Source organism: Chrysochloris asiatica, unplaced genomic scaffold, assembly GCF_000296735.1.
Source record: "Chrysochloris asiatica unplaced genomic scaffold, ChrAsi1.0 scaffold00052, whole genome shotgun sequence".
Lineage (NCBI taxonomy): Eukaryota > Metazoa > Chordata > Mammalia > Afrosoricida > Chrysochloridae > Chrysochloris > Chrysochloris asiatica.
The window spans coordinates 14,735,891-14,753,137 of NW_006408570.1; the positions used below are offsets into that span (position 1 = coordinate 14,735,891).

The window sequence follows — 17,247 nt, forward strand, 5'->3', positions numbered from 1 at the left end:
GCTGGTAGTTTCAAACTGTTGACTTTGCGGTTCACAGCCCGATTCGTAACCACTACGCTACCAGAGCTCCTTTATAACATATAATAATATATATTCTTAGCTAAATATTGGAAACCCTCTCCCCCTCCCCATAATTAGGATACCATAAAGAATCAGAATGAGGAAGTACACACACACACACACACACACACACACACACACACACACCCCTCCCCCCACCCCATCCCCCAGCATCAGAATGACCACTTACAGTGTCAGTTAAAATAGGCAACAGGGAGGAAGGCCTGGAGTTAGGGGAACAAGTTAGAGGAGGACTAGGTGGAGTAAAGGCCTCAACAGAGAGAGAGTCCGATGAGGTTGTTGGGGGCGACCATTAATCTTTGAAATATTTATTTGGAAGCTTTAAACAGCGTTTACTTCGAGAATGAAAAAGGGGAGGTGGGGTCTTGTGGAAACATCTGCTTTAATAGGTCCTGGGTGATTTGTAGGGACGTTTGGAGTCGGTTGGTCTTAGGGGTAGGCGAGGGCCACGCAGAGGAATCGTGACCCCGTCCCCAGGAAGGCAGAAGGCTACATTACACCTCGTGTTTCTAAGAACTCGGAGTCAAATAGTGGGGCAGAAGAAAGAGTTCAGCGCGGATTTCTATCTTTGAGCGTGAAATGAGGGGCGGAGGCACAGCAGAGCCGCGCGGGGTATTTCCCGTCCGGTGGGAACGCCGGCTGTACCCGGGGCGGGCGCCAGAGCCCGCACCGAGGCCCCTTTCCCGCGGCGGCGGGCGCTCCCCCCGGCCCGGGCCGCGGCTCTCCCGCCCCGGTGGAGCCGCGCGGTGGATTGTGGGCTGGGGGCTGCGGCGGCCTCCGGCACTTTCTCCCCGGACCCAGCCGGGCCGGGCTGGCGCGGTGAGGGGAAGCAGTGGAGCAGGTAGCAGAAACGCTAGGGGCAGTGGTCGCGGCGCGGCAGCAGCTCCTCTGGAGGCCGGGGATGTGGGAGAGGCGGTGGCAGCAGCGGCGGAGGCGGCGCTGCGGACCTGGGGGGAACTGCTGGCTGACAGGACACCCGGGAGAGACGTGAGGGAGCCGCTGCTACCGCCTCTCACCCCCGAGCGGAGCTGGGCTAGAGAGGGCGGCCCTGTGCTCCACGGGCCCGACGGACCGGTCGGCGCGGGGCGGGGGCGGGAAGCCGGGCTCGGGCCCGCCGGGCTCCGGGAGGCGGCGGCCGCAGAGCAGCAGCCTCGGCGCGACGTGGAAGGCTGGAGGCGGCGGCGATGCACTAGGCCTCGCTCTGGGGCGGCTGCCCGAGACCCGCAGGTAGGTGTCCGGCCGGCCCCCTTCGGTCCCCCAGGCTTCACGGCCCACCCTCACTCCGACCTACAGAGGAGACAGGATTCGAGACCCCACCCCCCTGTGTCTCCTCCTCCCGGACCCGAAGCGAACAGTTTCGGTCACAACTGACGGGCTCTGGAGCTTCCGATCCTCCCTCCGCCTCCTTCTCTTCCTTTTCTCTCGGTCCCTGAGATCCGGCCGGCAGCTGTGCTCCCACCCTCTGCCCGCCGCCGTCCTCGGCCCTCTCCGGGACCCGGAACTTTCCCCATTCCCTTCAGATGTTGCCCCCAAACTTTCCCATTCTTTTCCCAACAGGGCCCTTAGCTCCCTTTTGACTCTAGTGAAATAATTTGTGTTTCTTCGCGGGGAAGGCTTAACCGAAAGACTCATTCTGTGTTCTGATGTTTCCAGTTGAGTCTACTTAACGCACTAATTTGTCCCATAATTAATTTACTTCGGTTCATCTGCTTTCCGTCTTTGCATACTTACAAACGCAGGCCTCCCCTGCCCTCGCATCGTTGACAGAACTTTTGCCGGCCCAGTTTGAGGAACCGCTTGGTCTCTCCTTGTGCTAAGTTTCAGGGATGGTAATTTTAGAATTTTGGCTGACCCGGGTTGCAAAAAAGGAAAATAAATAAAAGTAACTCTTTTTAAAATTTTGTTGTTTATGTAGGCTTTCCTGAAATTATTTGGAGTTTTCTTTTTTACTTTTTAAAAACTGCCTCTATTTCTGATTTGTCAAACTCAGGGCAATAAATAGTAGGTGCTTACAAGGCAGGTGATGCCGTGAGAACTTGTAGAGAGTAGCCTGAGACATGTGGTATTGCGATAAATTAAATAGCAAATTTTGGTGGACGTTCGGGGTGACGTTTATAAATGTGGGTGGAGGGAGAGTTTTAATTGGAAAAGTACCTGGAGATTTGTAACGATTTCGTGGAGCAGATGGAATGATGGGAATTATGTGATTGTATTTGTATTGCAGGGAGAGTCTGATTTCCTAGAAGTGAATTATTACTTATAGTGATCATTATCGCCTATGATAGGTTTTGGTAAAAATTATAAGTGCAAATTATGGATGATTGATAGTTTGTGGTTTGAGGGATTAGATATTTGCAGTTTTATTGTGATTTGTTGTTGTTGTTAAGTGCCATCGAGTCGGTTCCGACCCATAGTGACTATTTTTAAATAATACTTTAGCAACTTCAGAATTATTATCCTACCAGTCTGAGAGATATTACAACCACTACTTTTTGTCTCTATATTTTGACTTTTGTGGACCTTATATATACGTGAAATCAGCTCATAGCTTCTTGAAAAGCTTTTCTTTTAAAATTTATATGTTTAAAATGTTTTATTAAGTTAGATAACAAGCCAAAGACATTGGTATTAAACCTTGGAAACCCTATACAGGGATAGTATAAGTTGGCTTGGCAGCAAACACCACCATCAACAAATTGGTATTAACAGCTGTATTATAAACAACTGACATACATTCATCACAGATTAAAGTTTGGAGAAAGAAAAATGTTAACTTGATTGAGTGATCTCCAGAGGTGGTCTTGCTAGCTGGAAGTCAATAAATAAAAGTTGGAGTTTTTTTTTTTTTCCTTTGGCTGTTGAATATTAGAATATCAGGGTTGGAAAAACCCTTGAAGGTCATTTGTTGGCTTCTTACTTGCCTCACAAATAGATGGCAACAAGCAAATGAGGAAGTCTGAAGAGTGGAAGCTTGAATCTCCTGGATGCATGGCTCATGAGCCACAGTGCGGCCATACAGGACAAGAAATGGGTTTGAAAGTTAGAATTGTTTAGCTTCTCTTGTGTGTATGTATGTATGCAATGTTATATTTTACTGATAGAGCAGGATAAGAACAGAACATTTTCCCCAACCTTTTTTATTTTTAAAGAGGCGGGAGAACTAATATATTGGCATAAATGAAATCCATGCTTAAAATGCTCTAAACATGCTTTATTCTTGTTACAGTCTAAAGGAGAATGGCATGTGTGTTATTTGAGTGTCTTCTTGTGTTCCATATATATATATATATATATATATATATATATATATTAATCCAAAATTAAAAAAAAAAAAAGAATTATAATTTACAGACTCGTAAAAAGCCAAGACTATTTTGCCCTCCAAATGACATATGGCAGAGTCTGGAAACATTTTTGGTTATCATCTTGTGGGTAGAGGCCAGGGATATTGCACAGGACACCTTCCCCAAACAAAGAAATGTCAGTAGTGCTCTTCTGGTAAGGACCTGAAATAGTGCTCCTGACCCCCAGCAGGCACTCTTACTGGGCGCTGTTTAGTGGACAGACTAATTCTTGGATCCGATCCTCTAGCAACTCTCTTTCTATAATCTGTTGGTTGATCTGAACTCTGAAGAAATTTTTTTTGTTCCTTTCTGAAAATTGCAGCCTTATTTTGCTACAGTTTTCAAATATTTTATTAAATTTTGAGTTGTTGATTATTGGTGCACTGCCACCAAGTTAATCAGTAGAGTAGAACTGTTCTGTTCCAAGGCTGTAATTTTTATGGAAAGAGACGGCCTCATCTTTTTCCTGTGGAGCGATTGATTCCCAGATAAATGCTTTAACCACTATTCCACCAGGGAGCCTTACATATGCAAAGGTTTTTGAAATTGGATATATATATAGTTGTTGTTCAGTGCCATCGAGTCAGTACCGACCCACAGCAACCTTACGCACAGCGGAACGAAACATTGCCCGCTCCTGGACCAACCTCACTACTGTTGCCACGCTTGAGTCTATCGATGCTGCCACTTGGCCAGTCCATCTCGTTGGGGGTCTTCCTCTTTTTCTCTGACCTTCCACCTTACCAAACATGATATCATTCTCCAGTAACTGGTTCCTCCTGACAATATGTCCGAAGCATGAGAGACGAAGTTGTCTTTATCCAGAGTGACTTTCGGGGTTGAAAGCTGTGTGTGGCAACCTCTACTGCCAAGAAAGGAGGGGTAAGCTAAGTGTTTATTTTATACATGCATACATATATGCTGTGAATGTCCAAAAAATCCAAAATTTATGGATTATGAACCTTTTTTTTCCCCTTCAGGCTCCAGTTTTGATTTTGTTTTTTAAGAAGCATAATTGTTGTTGAAAGAAGAAAATATTGCCTGTTGGGATCCTATTTACTGTGTGCCAATCTTATGACCTTTGATAAATTATTTCTTCTTTCTGAGGCTTAGTTTTCTCATCTATAAAGTTGGGATAGTGTTAATTTCTTCCTTCAGTACTCTTGGCTCTTGATCATATGGTAAATCTTGAAATGGTTGACATCGACCATTTTTTTTTGTGTGTGTACAGTGACTCTGTGTATTCCTTCCATTTTCTTTTGATACTTCCTGCATCGTTTACTGTTTTGTCCATAGAATCCTTCAATATTACAAGTCGTGGCTTGAATTTTTTCTTCAGTTCTTTCAACTTGAGAAATGTTCAGTATTTTCTTCTCTTTTATTTTTCTAACTAATTCTTGGAATATTTCTTTATAATACTTGACTTTGTCTTCTGAAGCTGCCCTTTGAAATTTTCTTTTCAGCTCTTTTACCTTTTCATGTCTTCCTTTGCCTGGTATCTCTCTACTGGAGAGTACGTGTCAGTCTCATATTGTTGATGGCATCTCACAACTCATCTGGTCGTCTGTCATTAATATCTAATACATCAAATCTGTTCTTCATATGATCTTTATATTTATGTGTGATATGTTTTGGCTCTTGTGGACTAGTTTTAATTAATTATCTTCAGCTTCAGGCAGTACTTGGATATGAGTAATTGATGATGTTTCACAGTCTGCCCCTTGCCTTCTTTTGGCTGATGATGTGGAGGTTTTCGACCATCTCTTTTCACAGATGTAGTCAGTTTGTTTTCTGTGTATTACATCTGGTGAGGTCATGTGTATAGTTTTCTTTTTTGTTGAATATACCCATATACAGTTAAAAATTTGGGCCTAGCACACTGAAATGAGGCTAGGACTGAGGGAGATTTGGAATCACCCTGTTTTTTCATCTCTTTTGCTATTATCTGAGTTCAGGCAACTGTCATTTCTTACCTGGGTTATTGCAGATTTCCTGTTTGGTTACTTCTCGTCTTGCTCCAGTCCATTTTCTGTGCGATAGTCAATGATCTTTTTAAAAGGGCAAATATGATTGTATCATTCCTTTGTTGTTGTTGTTAAGTACCATTGAGTTCCTACTCATAGCAACCTTGTATAGAGTTTTCTAGGGGTGACTAATAGGTTTGAACTGCCAACCTTGCATTAGCAGTCCAGTGCTTATTCTACAGCACCACACCAGAATTCAATCATTCCCTAAGTTAAATTATTTCTAGAACTTTCTTTCAGCCTCAGAGGGAAATCTATATTCCTTTTTTTTTTGTTTTGTTTTTTTAAACAAATGTATAGATTCCTTTAAGTTGTTTTCCCAGTTTATATTTCTAGACTCAGGGATTCTAAAGCAACCAATATTTAATTTTCTCATGTATACTGCATTACTTAGGATTTTGGACAGTAGGGTTTCACTTCTGTTCAAGTCTTTACACTCCTAAATACTTAATCTTGCATATCCCAGTTGTAGGAACACTTTCTTATACAACCTCTACCATTACAACACCTAAGACTATCAGCATTTGTATTGTAACATTATTCAACACATTGTAATTTCCCATTATCCCTCAAATCTTTATAGCATTTTCCCCCACTAATGCAGTGTTCCACAGGTCTTTTATTGGCTAATTTTCAGAAGGAGATTGCTAGAGATTTCTTCTTACTCTGTTTTAGCATTCTGGATATTCCTATTTTGTTTTAGTATGTTGGATATTTCATTGAACCTTGTTCACCATGGGTGATCTTGCTAGTATTTCAAATACCAGTGGCATGACTTCCAGCGTCGCAAAAAACACACGAGGCAGTTGACCTACCAATAATCATGAAGGTAGCACTGGACCAGGCAACATTTTGTTCTGTTAGCCATAAAAGTCACCATGAGTCAGAGCTGACTTGGTAACAACTAACAACAACATCAACACAAGATTTAGTTAGGATTCATGCATTGCATTTGACTGGTATGCCTCTGTAGTGTCTGACTAGTTCCACTGCCTTCCTCTCCTCTTTAGGTTTAGACTTTGAAAAGTTGAAGTCACCTGTCCTGGAGTATGTTACACTTTCTTAATGATCTATTTTCTCACAACTAGATTCTAGTTAAATATTTCTGGTGAGAACACCACTGTATCTACTGTTGCATCACATCAGAAGCACATAATGTTAGGCTGTCCTCTTCTTGGTGATGCAAGCTTGATCACTTGGTTAAGGGGGTGATTGACAGATGATAGAGTGATACTTTGTGGTCATGTAAATAACCTTTTACCTTACAGCCAGTGTTGTTGTTATGTGCCGTGGAGTCAATTCTGACTCATAATGACCCTGTACAGAGTTTCCAAGGCTGTAAATCTTTATGGGAGCAGAAAGCCTCATCTTTCTCCCGCAGAACAGCTGGTAGTTTCGAACTGTTGACCGTGAGATTAGCAGCCTGATTCATAACCACTACGCTACCAGATCTCCTAGCCAATGTTGTTTTTGTTGTTAAGTGCTGTTGAGTCGGTTCTGACCCATAGTGACCCTTTACAGGGTTTCTGAGGCTGTAAATCCTTACGGGAGCAGAAAGCCTCATCTTTCTTCCTCAGAGCAGCTGGTGGTTTCACACTGCTGACCTTGAAGTTCACAGCCCGATTCGTAACTACTACGCTACCAGAGCTCCTTAGCCAATGGTATTAGCATCTATTAATCCCTTGCTTTAATCCGTTATTACATTGGGGAATTACAAAGGAGATTTTGGAAATTTTTTATTCCTTCTACATTTATGCCTTCATTTACTTGTTTTTTGAGTAACTTTTTATTTTAAATCGAGTGAAGGTTTACAGAGCAGATCACCAGTTTTATATTCAGTGATCATATAGTTAATTTCATTTCAAATATTGTAATCCCTTCAATGTAACATCGCATATTCTACTTCCTCCCAGAGATTCTTGTTTCTCTTTCTCCTTCTTTCCCCACCGTTCTGAATTTTTTCCTTAGGTAAAATGCTACCCTTTCCATCTTGAATGGTTAACCATTCTACGGTGTGTATATCTCACTAGTATTGTGACACCCCTATATGCTGATTTATTGTTTGGCTGTAAATTGAACCATAAGGATAAATTTTGTTCCAGATCTCAAGGGTACCCAAGGGCCATAGGCACAGATTCCTCTAATCTCTTGCTGACCAATAAGCTTGATCTTTTTCTAATTTTGAGTTTTGTTTCACATTTTCCACTCTGTCCAGGACCTTCTAATGTATTCTGTTACAGAACAGTTGGTAGTGGTAGCAGGGTTGTGAGACCAATGCTCATGTGTTCCAGTAGTCCATTGAACTAATTGTTTCTTTAATTTTCATCACTCTTCTTTCCTCTAGACAGGTGCATTAGTTGCACCTTAGATGGCTACTCGTGAGCTTATGAGCTTTTCAGACCCCAGTTGCTATTCACAGAAGTGGGATATAGAGCATTGTCTTGTGAACTATGTTATGCCAATTGAAGATGGTTTTTCCCACGACTATGATCCTGGGTGCCTAGGCACAGCAACTGTTTCCTTCAAGGTGTTTAGTAATTTCTAAGAAGTTTTCATAATTTTGCCCCCTGTTTGCTCTACCACATCTACAATTAGAGTTACAAAGAATATATTATTTTATGAGAGTACTTGTAATTTTTATTCCTTATAAAGATGTCACACATGAATTATCACTCATTTTGTAGTCATTTAAAAATATTTAAGACTAATTTTACAAATTTTAAGATTTTAGCTTAGCTTGGTGTGACACTGTGGGTTAATGCACTGGACTGCAAAGTTGGTTTGAACTGCAAGGTCGGTGGTTCAAGCTCACCAGCCATTCCTTGGAAACCCTATATAGGGCCTCTATGCTTGGTACTGATTCAGTGGCACTTAGCAACAACAGCAATAAATGCTGGCTATCATTTTTATCCTTCTAGATAACATTGAAGTCCTGGTGTGGTGCCATAGGATAAGCACAGCACTGGACTGCTGTATGGAAAGCAGATAGATTTAGAAGTTCACCCAAGTCACAGAGTCTCATAAATGTCAAATGGAGGGTCTCTGGACTGCTAACTGCAAGGCTGGCAGTTCATACCCACGAGCCACTCCTCAGAAAACCTAAACAGGGTCGTTATGAGTTGGAACCACTGGCACTTAATAACAATAACAACATAAATTCTAAATAGAGGATGCAAGGAAAAAGAAGATCAGTACAACTTTGCTCTTGCTTTCCATGTTTTTAACTTTTTCTGTTTAGTGCCCAGAATGAGTAGTTAAATATTTATGTGACAGCCTAAACTTGTTAGTATTTCTTGGAAGCCTAAATCTTTCAGTTTTGCCTTTATTTTTGAAATAGTCATAAGAAACTGTGTGTATCAGACAATTAGGCATTTTTTTAAAGTACTTCAAAAATAAACTGTGATAAAACTAGATTTTTTTTTTTCAGGTGATAATCCTTATGCTTAAATAGCGTAGAAATAGGTTGATTTTTATGCCTAGGGTATATGAGAGAAGCTAAAGTTTACCATTTACCGGAAATGGGCTCTTAAAATTTCCAAAATATTGTAGATAGTGCTTCTTTGAATATGAGATCTTTGAGGTCTTTTAAATTAATTTGGTAGCATAGTGGTAACAAGTCAGGCTGCTAACCCAAGGTCAGCAGTACGAAATTCAGAAAGATGAGGCTTTTTTCTCCCTGTAAAGATTTACAGCCTCAGAAACTATACAGGGTTGTTATGAGTTGGAACCGACTCCACAGCACATAACCACTACAACCACATGATTTAAAAAAAAAAACAACATTCTTGATTTCTCGCAAATAGATCTTTGGTATAACATTACAGTACCAATTGTCAGTTGTTGTTTTCCATATAGCAGCACTTCTAAATTTGAGGAAATTAGTTTGCTCAGTGTTGTTTGCCTTTTTTTTTAAAGTAGAAACATTGATATTTTTCTTTAATAATTTAAAATCCAAAATCATATTAAAAAAAATTCTGCTTCTGTCCAGCTCCAGTCTAGAGAAGTGCTCTCCTTTATCTGCTCCTTCTTCACAAATTACAGATCATTCGTAAGTCTGTTATTTAGAATTCATAATACGTTTTCTGTTAAAAGTATTAAAATGATGGCTTGTACTAGCATATTTACCGTACATTGCACCTGAAGAATTATTCCTTTGCAAAGAAAAATATTGTGAGTTACACTGATGAAACTATATAGTATCTTTCTCCTTGAATAGTTTTCTAGTCTTATAAAATTCTTAATCATAACCAAATGCTAATTATTGCTATCCTTTAATATTCCGTGTACATAATAGTAATGAAGGGCAGTGGTGGCTCAGTGGTAGACCTCTCACCTTCTATGCAGGAGACCTGGGTTAATTCCTGACCAGTGCAGCTCATGTACAGCCACCACCCTTCTGTCCGTGGAGGTTTGAGTGTGATGATGATGCTGAACAGATAGTAGTAGAGCTTCCAGACTAAGATGAACTAGGAGCAAAGGCCTAGTCCCATTTCTAAAAATTGGCCAATGAAAGATCACAGGAGTGTAATCTACAACTGATCATGGACATGGTGCATGACTGGGCTGTGTTTTGTTTTGTTTCGTTGTGCATGGAGTTGCTATGAGTTATGAACTGATTGGATGTCAGCTAAAAACAACAAAAATAGTAATTATTATTAGAGTAAATAATTTTTATTGGATTAGTAACTAATTTGATAAGGAGAAAAAGAAGCCAGAAGAGGAAAGCTCAGGGTTTCTGAACTAAATAGGAGATAGTAGTGCAAGAATTTAGATTTTTTTTTTTATGGAGAGTAGTGTGGTGTAGAATCAGGTCTGAATTTCAAATCCCATCTTCGAAGTTAACTAGGTAAATAGTCTGAAACCAAGTCATTCTTGAACTTGTTTATTCATCCTTATAATGGGGATCACTGATTCGTTCATGATTCCATTCAGAAATGCTTTTTCTCACTAGATTATTATGAAAACCAACAAGATAATCTTTATAAAAACATGTGATTGTGAACTGTATTGTTGTTAGTTCTCTGGAGTTGGCTATGACTCATGATGACTCGTATGTATAACAGAATGAAACACCCAATTGTATGTCATCTTTATGATCGTTGTTATGATTGGGTTCCATTGTTGCAGCTAGGGAGGTTTATCTTCCAGAATTATACTGGACAATATGCAGTTTTGATCCATAAGGTTGTTATTGGCTAATTTTCGGAATAAGTCACCAGGTCTTTCTTCCTAGCCTAGCTTAACCTGGAAGCTTCACTGAAATCTGTTCACCATACATGGTGAATGTTGAAATATTCAACATCATAGCAGCACACAAGCCACTACAGACAGATGGTAGATAAATTGTATGTTGTTTTGTGCCATCGAGTCAGTTCCAACTCACAGCGACCCTGTATATGGTTTCCGAGAAGCAGCTGGTGAATTTGAACCACTGACCTTGCAGTTCAAATCAACTTTGAGATTGAGTGTTTATCCTGTAGTGCCACACCAGGACTCCAAACTGTATAGTGCAAGTCAAATATTAGTGATGTAATTCTTCTTAATGTTTTGATAACATATTTTCACTGTACTCTGATGGGAGATCTTCAGATTACCTTCATAGCGAGTGGTGGAATGAAACAACCCAGAGTTTCCCAAGTCACAGTTTATTTTTTTTTTTTCCTTCCCCCAGATGGGAGGCAATTTATCTGAGGCAGTGAGCTCACTGTCTTTTTGTTGCTGACAAAGTCCTATCTTTCTCAGTGTGGTTCAAAAGCGTTAGATAACTCATAGATAGTTTTAAGTGTGACAGTCTCTCTTTCTTCCTCTGTCCCACCCCATTCCCAAGTATATCTAACTCTCCCTTCCCCCATCTCCATTCGACTCCACTTTTTCTTACTCTTCTTAAATCTCACCCTTCAGTTGGTTTCTTGCTGCTTGCAAGCTGCTCAAGCTTACTGTTGCCTAAAATGCCCTTGCTCAACTCTTCATCTTTTTACTTTCACCCGAAACTGATGTTGATCTTGTTGCCCTTATTACTTCATTACTTACTTCCATGGCTTTTGTCCCGAACACTGTCCTAAAACTAATGCAGAGTCCTTTTTGAAGTTAGGAACTTCCTTAATACTTTTGCATCATGTTGACACTACTGCTAGCACTCTCCTCCTTGACACTTCTTTTTTTATTTCTCTAACATTGTACTCTGGTAGCGTAGTGGTTACGAATCGGTCTGCGAACTTTAAGGTCAGCGGTTCGAAACTACCAGCCGCTCCGCCGGAGAAAGATGAGGCTTTCTACTCCCGTAAAGATTTACACCCTCGGAAACCCTGTACGGGGTCGCTATGGGTCGGACTCGACTCAATGGCACTTAACAACAACAACAACAACAACATTGTACTGTCCTTGTTTTCTGACATTTCTGATTGCCTTTTTCCTTTCCTCTAAATGTATTTGCCACATACCTTGCCCTGAGCTCATGATCCTCTTCCTTTTCTGTACTTTCTCTCTTTGTATTTCTACTTTCCCATGACTAGAATGATCTACTCTGTAGCTCTGGTAATGTCATTGAATGGAAAATTCAGGGAGTCAGGATTCTGTTCATTACAAGAAAGAATTTGATTTTTTAAACTTAATGTAAGTATACTTGTTTTTCAGTAATAATTGCATTTGAAGTAATAATTACTTTTTCTGTTATTGAAGGTTTTCAAATGAGGGCAAAATGACCCTTCTAGAAAGGATTCATATATGGGGTAGAAAGTTGGGCAGGCCAGATGACCTTTTAAAATCCCATCCAACTTAGAGAAGTTTTAATTTTTATCTTATCTACTCTATTTCTATGGATTTAACTTTCACTTTTATTTGGATGTCTTCCAAAGCATTATTTCCAGCCTTCCCCCATACTTCCAGTTTCTCCTCCTCTCTCTCACAAGAAGTTTTTGTCAACAAAATTGCTTCTGCACTAGGCTAACATGTATCCTAGCTTTATTATCACTGTCAGCTATTCCTTTTTATTTTCCTGTACTGGCAGAGTTTGAGGACCACTGGTCTGTGTTTTGCTGCTTTTCCAATAGTAAATTCTATCTGTCCATTTTACCGCTTTCCTCCCTCTGTCTAGTGGGGACTCGACCAGCCAAGAGGAGGATCAGGATGCTAAAGTTTAAATTTATTTTGAAACTTTGTATAGCACAATCTAACAGGCTATTTAAAAAGTGATAGTTGTTTCATTTATGTATCTACTGTGTGTCAAGTATTGTGTCATGAAGTTACACATGTTATTTCGCTTAAATATTTCAGCATTCTTGTCAGGGGGATACTGTTGCTCTACCCATTTTACAAACAAGGAAACAAGTTCAATAACTAAAATGTAGTCAAAGGTCACATAGCTAGTAAATGACAGATCTAGTTCACTCAGTGACCAGACTCTTAACTAGTCTATTATGCTGTGTTCTAACAAAGGTAGAGATCTAAAGTCAGATTCTTAAAAGTCTGTGTTAAATCTTAACATGTAGGGTTAAACAAGAAAAAAAGACTATTAAGTTTTTTTTATTATTTTGAATGTACAAGAATCTGTGAGATTTGTGTGTGCTTGTGTGTCACTTGTGTGTGCCTGCTTCCTCTTCCACAATAGTCTTTCATTCATCTGTTCATTCATTGACTGAACATTTATGCAGCTTACTGAATGCTTACCATGAGCTAGACTCTACTAGGTGAAATATAGCCACTGCTGTCAAGTTGACTACAATTCAGCAAACCTGTAGGTCAGATTAGAATTGCTCCATAGAGTTTCTAAGGCTGTAAATATTTATGAAAGTAGATTGCCTCATCTTTCTTCCATAGAGAGACTTTGTCCATTGTGTCACCACGTCTCCTCAGATATGGTTTTATTGTTAAATGTCATTGAGTTGGTTCTAATTCATAGTAACTCTGTAGAGGGTTCCTGAGGAGTGACTGATTGATTTGAACCACTGACTTTGCTGTTAGTTGGTTGCGGTTGTGTCGGTTCCAACTCATAGCAACCCTGTATAGGGTTTCTGAACCTGTAAATTGTTAGGGGAGTAGAAAGGCTCATCTTAGCAGTCCCGTGTTTTTCCTACACGCCCATACCAGGACTCTTTAGGTGTAGTACTGTTGTTGTTAAGTGCTGTCAGGTTGGTTTCGACTTATTGCAGCCCTGTATAGGGTTTCCAAGGAGCAGCTGGCACAGGAAGGTAAAAACACAAGAATACGTTTACAATATAGAGGGTTGTTGTTGTTAGGTGCCATTGAGTTGGTACCGACTCATAGCGACCCTGTGCACAGCAGAATGAAACACTGCTTGATCCTGGGCCAACCTCACTACTGTTGCCACGCTTGAGTCCATTGGTGCTGTAACTTTGTCAATCCCTACTTTGCTGGGGGTCTTCCTCTTTTTCTCTGACTCTCTACCTTACCAAACATGATACCCTTCTCTAGTGACTGGTCCCTCCTGACAATATGTCTGAAGTATGTTTGGCCATCCTGGCCTCCAAGGAGCACTCTGCTACACTTCTTCCAAAACAGATTTTTTGACAACCCATGGCACTTTCAATATTCTCCTCCAACACCATAATTCAAAAGCATCAATTCTTCTATGGTCTTCCTTATTTACTACCCAGCTTTCGCATGCATATGAGGTTACTGAAAATACCATGACTTGGGTCAGGTACACCTTAATCCTCCAGCTGACATCTTCGCTCTTCAATACTTTAAAAAGTTCCTGTGCAGCAGATTTGCCTAATGCAATATGTTGTTTGATTTCTTGACTGCTGCTTCTGTGAGTGTTGATAGTTGATCCAAGAAGAATGAAGTCCTTGACAACTTGAATCTTTTCTCCATTGATAAGAATGTTGTTTATTGGTCCAGTGGTGAGGATTTTTGTTTTCTTTACATTGAGATGCAATACATACCGAAGGCTGTGCTCTTTGATCTTCATTATAGAGGGAGATACCAGAAATAAGCAGGTAAATAATGACTTAAAATTTAAGAAATATTTTAAAGACCACAAACTGTAAAGCAAGTGGTAGAAAAGTTGAGTGGGCTGGAAAGATATGTTTGTATTCTAGGCAGAGGTTAGAACTGTTAACATCTTGTTATATACTTTTCCACACATTAGATATAGCTGTTAAACATTTTGTACCAAAGTGAGCATGCACTATTGTTTTCTGACTTTATAACTGAGTCTCTTGAAACAATACCAAGCATTGTTTTTCATTTTCTCATCTCCTGTTTGACTCCAACTTCTGCAATCTGGCTCCCAACTTCCACTGTTGAACTTGACAGTGCTTCTTATGTGACTGCTCACTTCTTAATTGCCAAATAAAAAGGAGGCTTTTTTTCCCCTCATTATTTTACATGTAAATTCTGGATTAATATTTTTTTCCTAATTTTCCTCCCACCTACTGAGATTTTCCTTTTTTTCTTTTTCCCACAAGCTTTTCTTACCTTTTTAATTTCTCTCTCTAGAGTAATATTGGTCTTCTGGGGTTCTGTCTTTGGCCCTCCTCTCTTACTATTACCTTAAACAGAGTGATGTGTTCAGCACCAGTGTCTTAAAGTCTATAATGACTCACTGCAGTTTTGTGGACAAAGTCCAAACTCCTTTGTAATGCAGACAAGCCCATTCATGATGTGGCTCACTGCCCACATGCTTGCTTGCACTTCTTTGCTATGCATTTTCTCATATTTAAAAGTGCATTATGTTTTCTATTCTACTTGTACTAATTACTCTCTCTTCTTGCTTTTTGTACTACCATTTAAGACTCGGTTCAGACATGATCTCCTTTGAAAAATGTTCTTTGATGCTTCTAGTGTGAAATATGTGCTTGATTGTTTATTACTTAAGATCATAGACTAGCTCCATTTTTGCATTGTTTTGCGTCTACGTGAGTAGGGCATATTTGTGAAATGAATATTTATTAGTTCATATTATTAAAACCTAATTCTTATAGTTTAATATTTTAGAATGGATCTCTGTTTTTCAATGATAATTTTATAAGATTGTCAGTGCTATGTTGTTGTTAAGATGGTCATTTTAAAGGGATAGTTGTTTACAAGTGATACCTTATGTAACTTTTAGTTGCTTTCTGTATATATAACTTTGTAAAAAGATGTGTCTTAATTTTAGGGGAAATAGGTGAGTTATAATTCATTTGTAATCATTTGTGCTTTATGTATTCTCAAATAAAAAATTTTAAAGATTAGTGATCATTTTGCTATTGATAATCTTATTTGAAAAAAGAAAATTAAGTGGAACATAGACATTTGTGATAGAATTTTCTTTCCATTTGACTGTCTTTGTTGTTTTCAAATTGAATTTGCTGTTTTTTGTCCAACAGAAAGATGCTTAAGCATTTAAACATTTAAAAATTTTTGTAACTTTAAGGTATGTATGTAGTTGTTGTTCAGTGCTGTGGAGTTGCTTCTGATTCATTGTGACCCTGTATAGGGTTTCCGAGGAGCATCTGGTGGATTTGAACTGCCAGCCTTGCAGTTAGCAAGCAGTCCATTGCTTATTGTACAGCACCACACCAGGAGTCTCTGTGTGTGCTGTATATATTTGTTGTTGTTGTGGTTAAATGCCTTTGAGTTTGTTCTGACTCACAGCGACACTGTCTAGGGTTTCCAAGGAGTGACTGGTGAGCTTGAATTGCTGACCTTGCAGTTCAAACTGACCTTGCAGTTCAAACCGACCTTGCAGTCTAGCACATTAACCCGTGGTGTCACACCAGAACTCACTTCTCTCTTTATAAAAGCACTGGACTGTGAACCACAAGGTCCATAAGGTCCACAGTTTGAGCCCATCTGCCACTTTATGGGAGAAAGATGAGGCTTCTGCTCCCTAAAAGACTTAAAGCCTCAGATACCCTATACAGGATTGCTATGAGATAGAACTGACTTGAGGACACTTAACAATAGCAACAATACACCCCCACATATAAATATCTGTATACACATACATATATATTTTTCCCATCATAATTGCCTTTATAAATACAGAGTCTTATTAGTATCAATTAGTTGCTAAATTATGGCTATACAAGATGGCAACTAATATTAACAATTCTTTATTCTGTACTATAATGATTCAGTCATTTTTCTTTATTGTTGCTTGTTTTTAGGTGCCTTCTAGTTGGTACTGACTCACAGTGACCCTGTGCACAACAGAACAAAACATTGCACGATCCTGGGCCAACCTCACAATTGTTGCCACTGTTGAGCCCTTTGATGTTGCCACTTTGCCAATCCATCTCGTTGGGGGTCTTCTTTTTCTCTGACCCTCTACCTTACCAAACATGATCTCCTTCTTCAGCGACTGGTCCCTTCTGACAATATGTCCAGTATAAGAGACGAAGTTTGGCCATCTTGGCCTCCAAGGAGCACTCTGGCTGCACTTCTTCCAACACAGATCTGTTGGTTAGAAAATACTAAAATCTTTTGTCATACAGCCTTTGTGCATTTTGGAACTAAAGGTCAAAAATCACCACTAACAATTAGTTATTAAAGACAAATGTGTAAAGTAAGTTGAGGAAAATTTATAGAATTGTAACCAAGGCTTTTGGAAGTGGAAAGGCCCTGGGATCTAGTTTACTCTAGTCCAAGTCCCACACTTATTTGTAGAACTAGAAACCCAGAAAGGGAAAAAAACTTATCTTGTATGAAGTTTTGTTTTATTTTTCCCAGTATAAAATTTAAATTGTGATTTATTGTTCTATTTCCACATTAGTTCTATATTTTGTGAGCAATAACTTGATTTACTTTGTTCAGATTTAAGAACTATATAATACTATAAGAAAAGGAAAGAC

General features: G+C 39.6%; 1 protein-coding gene across 3 annotated transcripts in view; it reads left to right on the forward strand.

Moving 5' to 3' along the window:
• The first annotated feature begins 824 nt into the window (after positions 1-824).
• Positions 825-17,247, forward strand: part of VPS54 (vacuolar protein sorting 54 homolog (S. cerevisiae)) — a 144,896-nt gene continuing 128,473 nt past the window's right edge. For 2 of the 3 annotated variants that reach the window (XM_006862964.1, XM_006862965.1), the window contains exon 1: positions 1,167-1,308. The gene's annotated coding sequence lies outside the window, so the exon portion shown is untranslated. Of the gene's footprint in view, positions 955-1,166; positions 1,309-17,247 lie in introns of those variants that run through there. The other variant, XM_006862966.1, reaches the window with a different exon arrangement.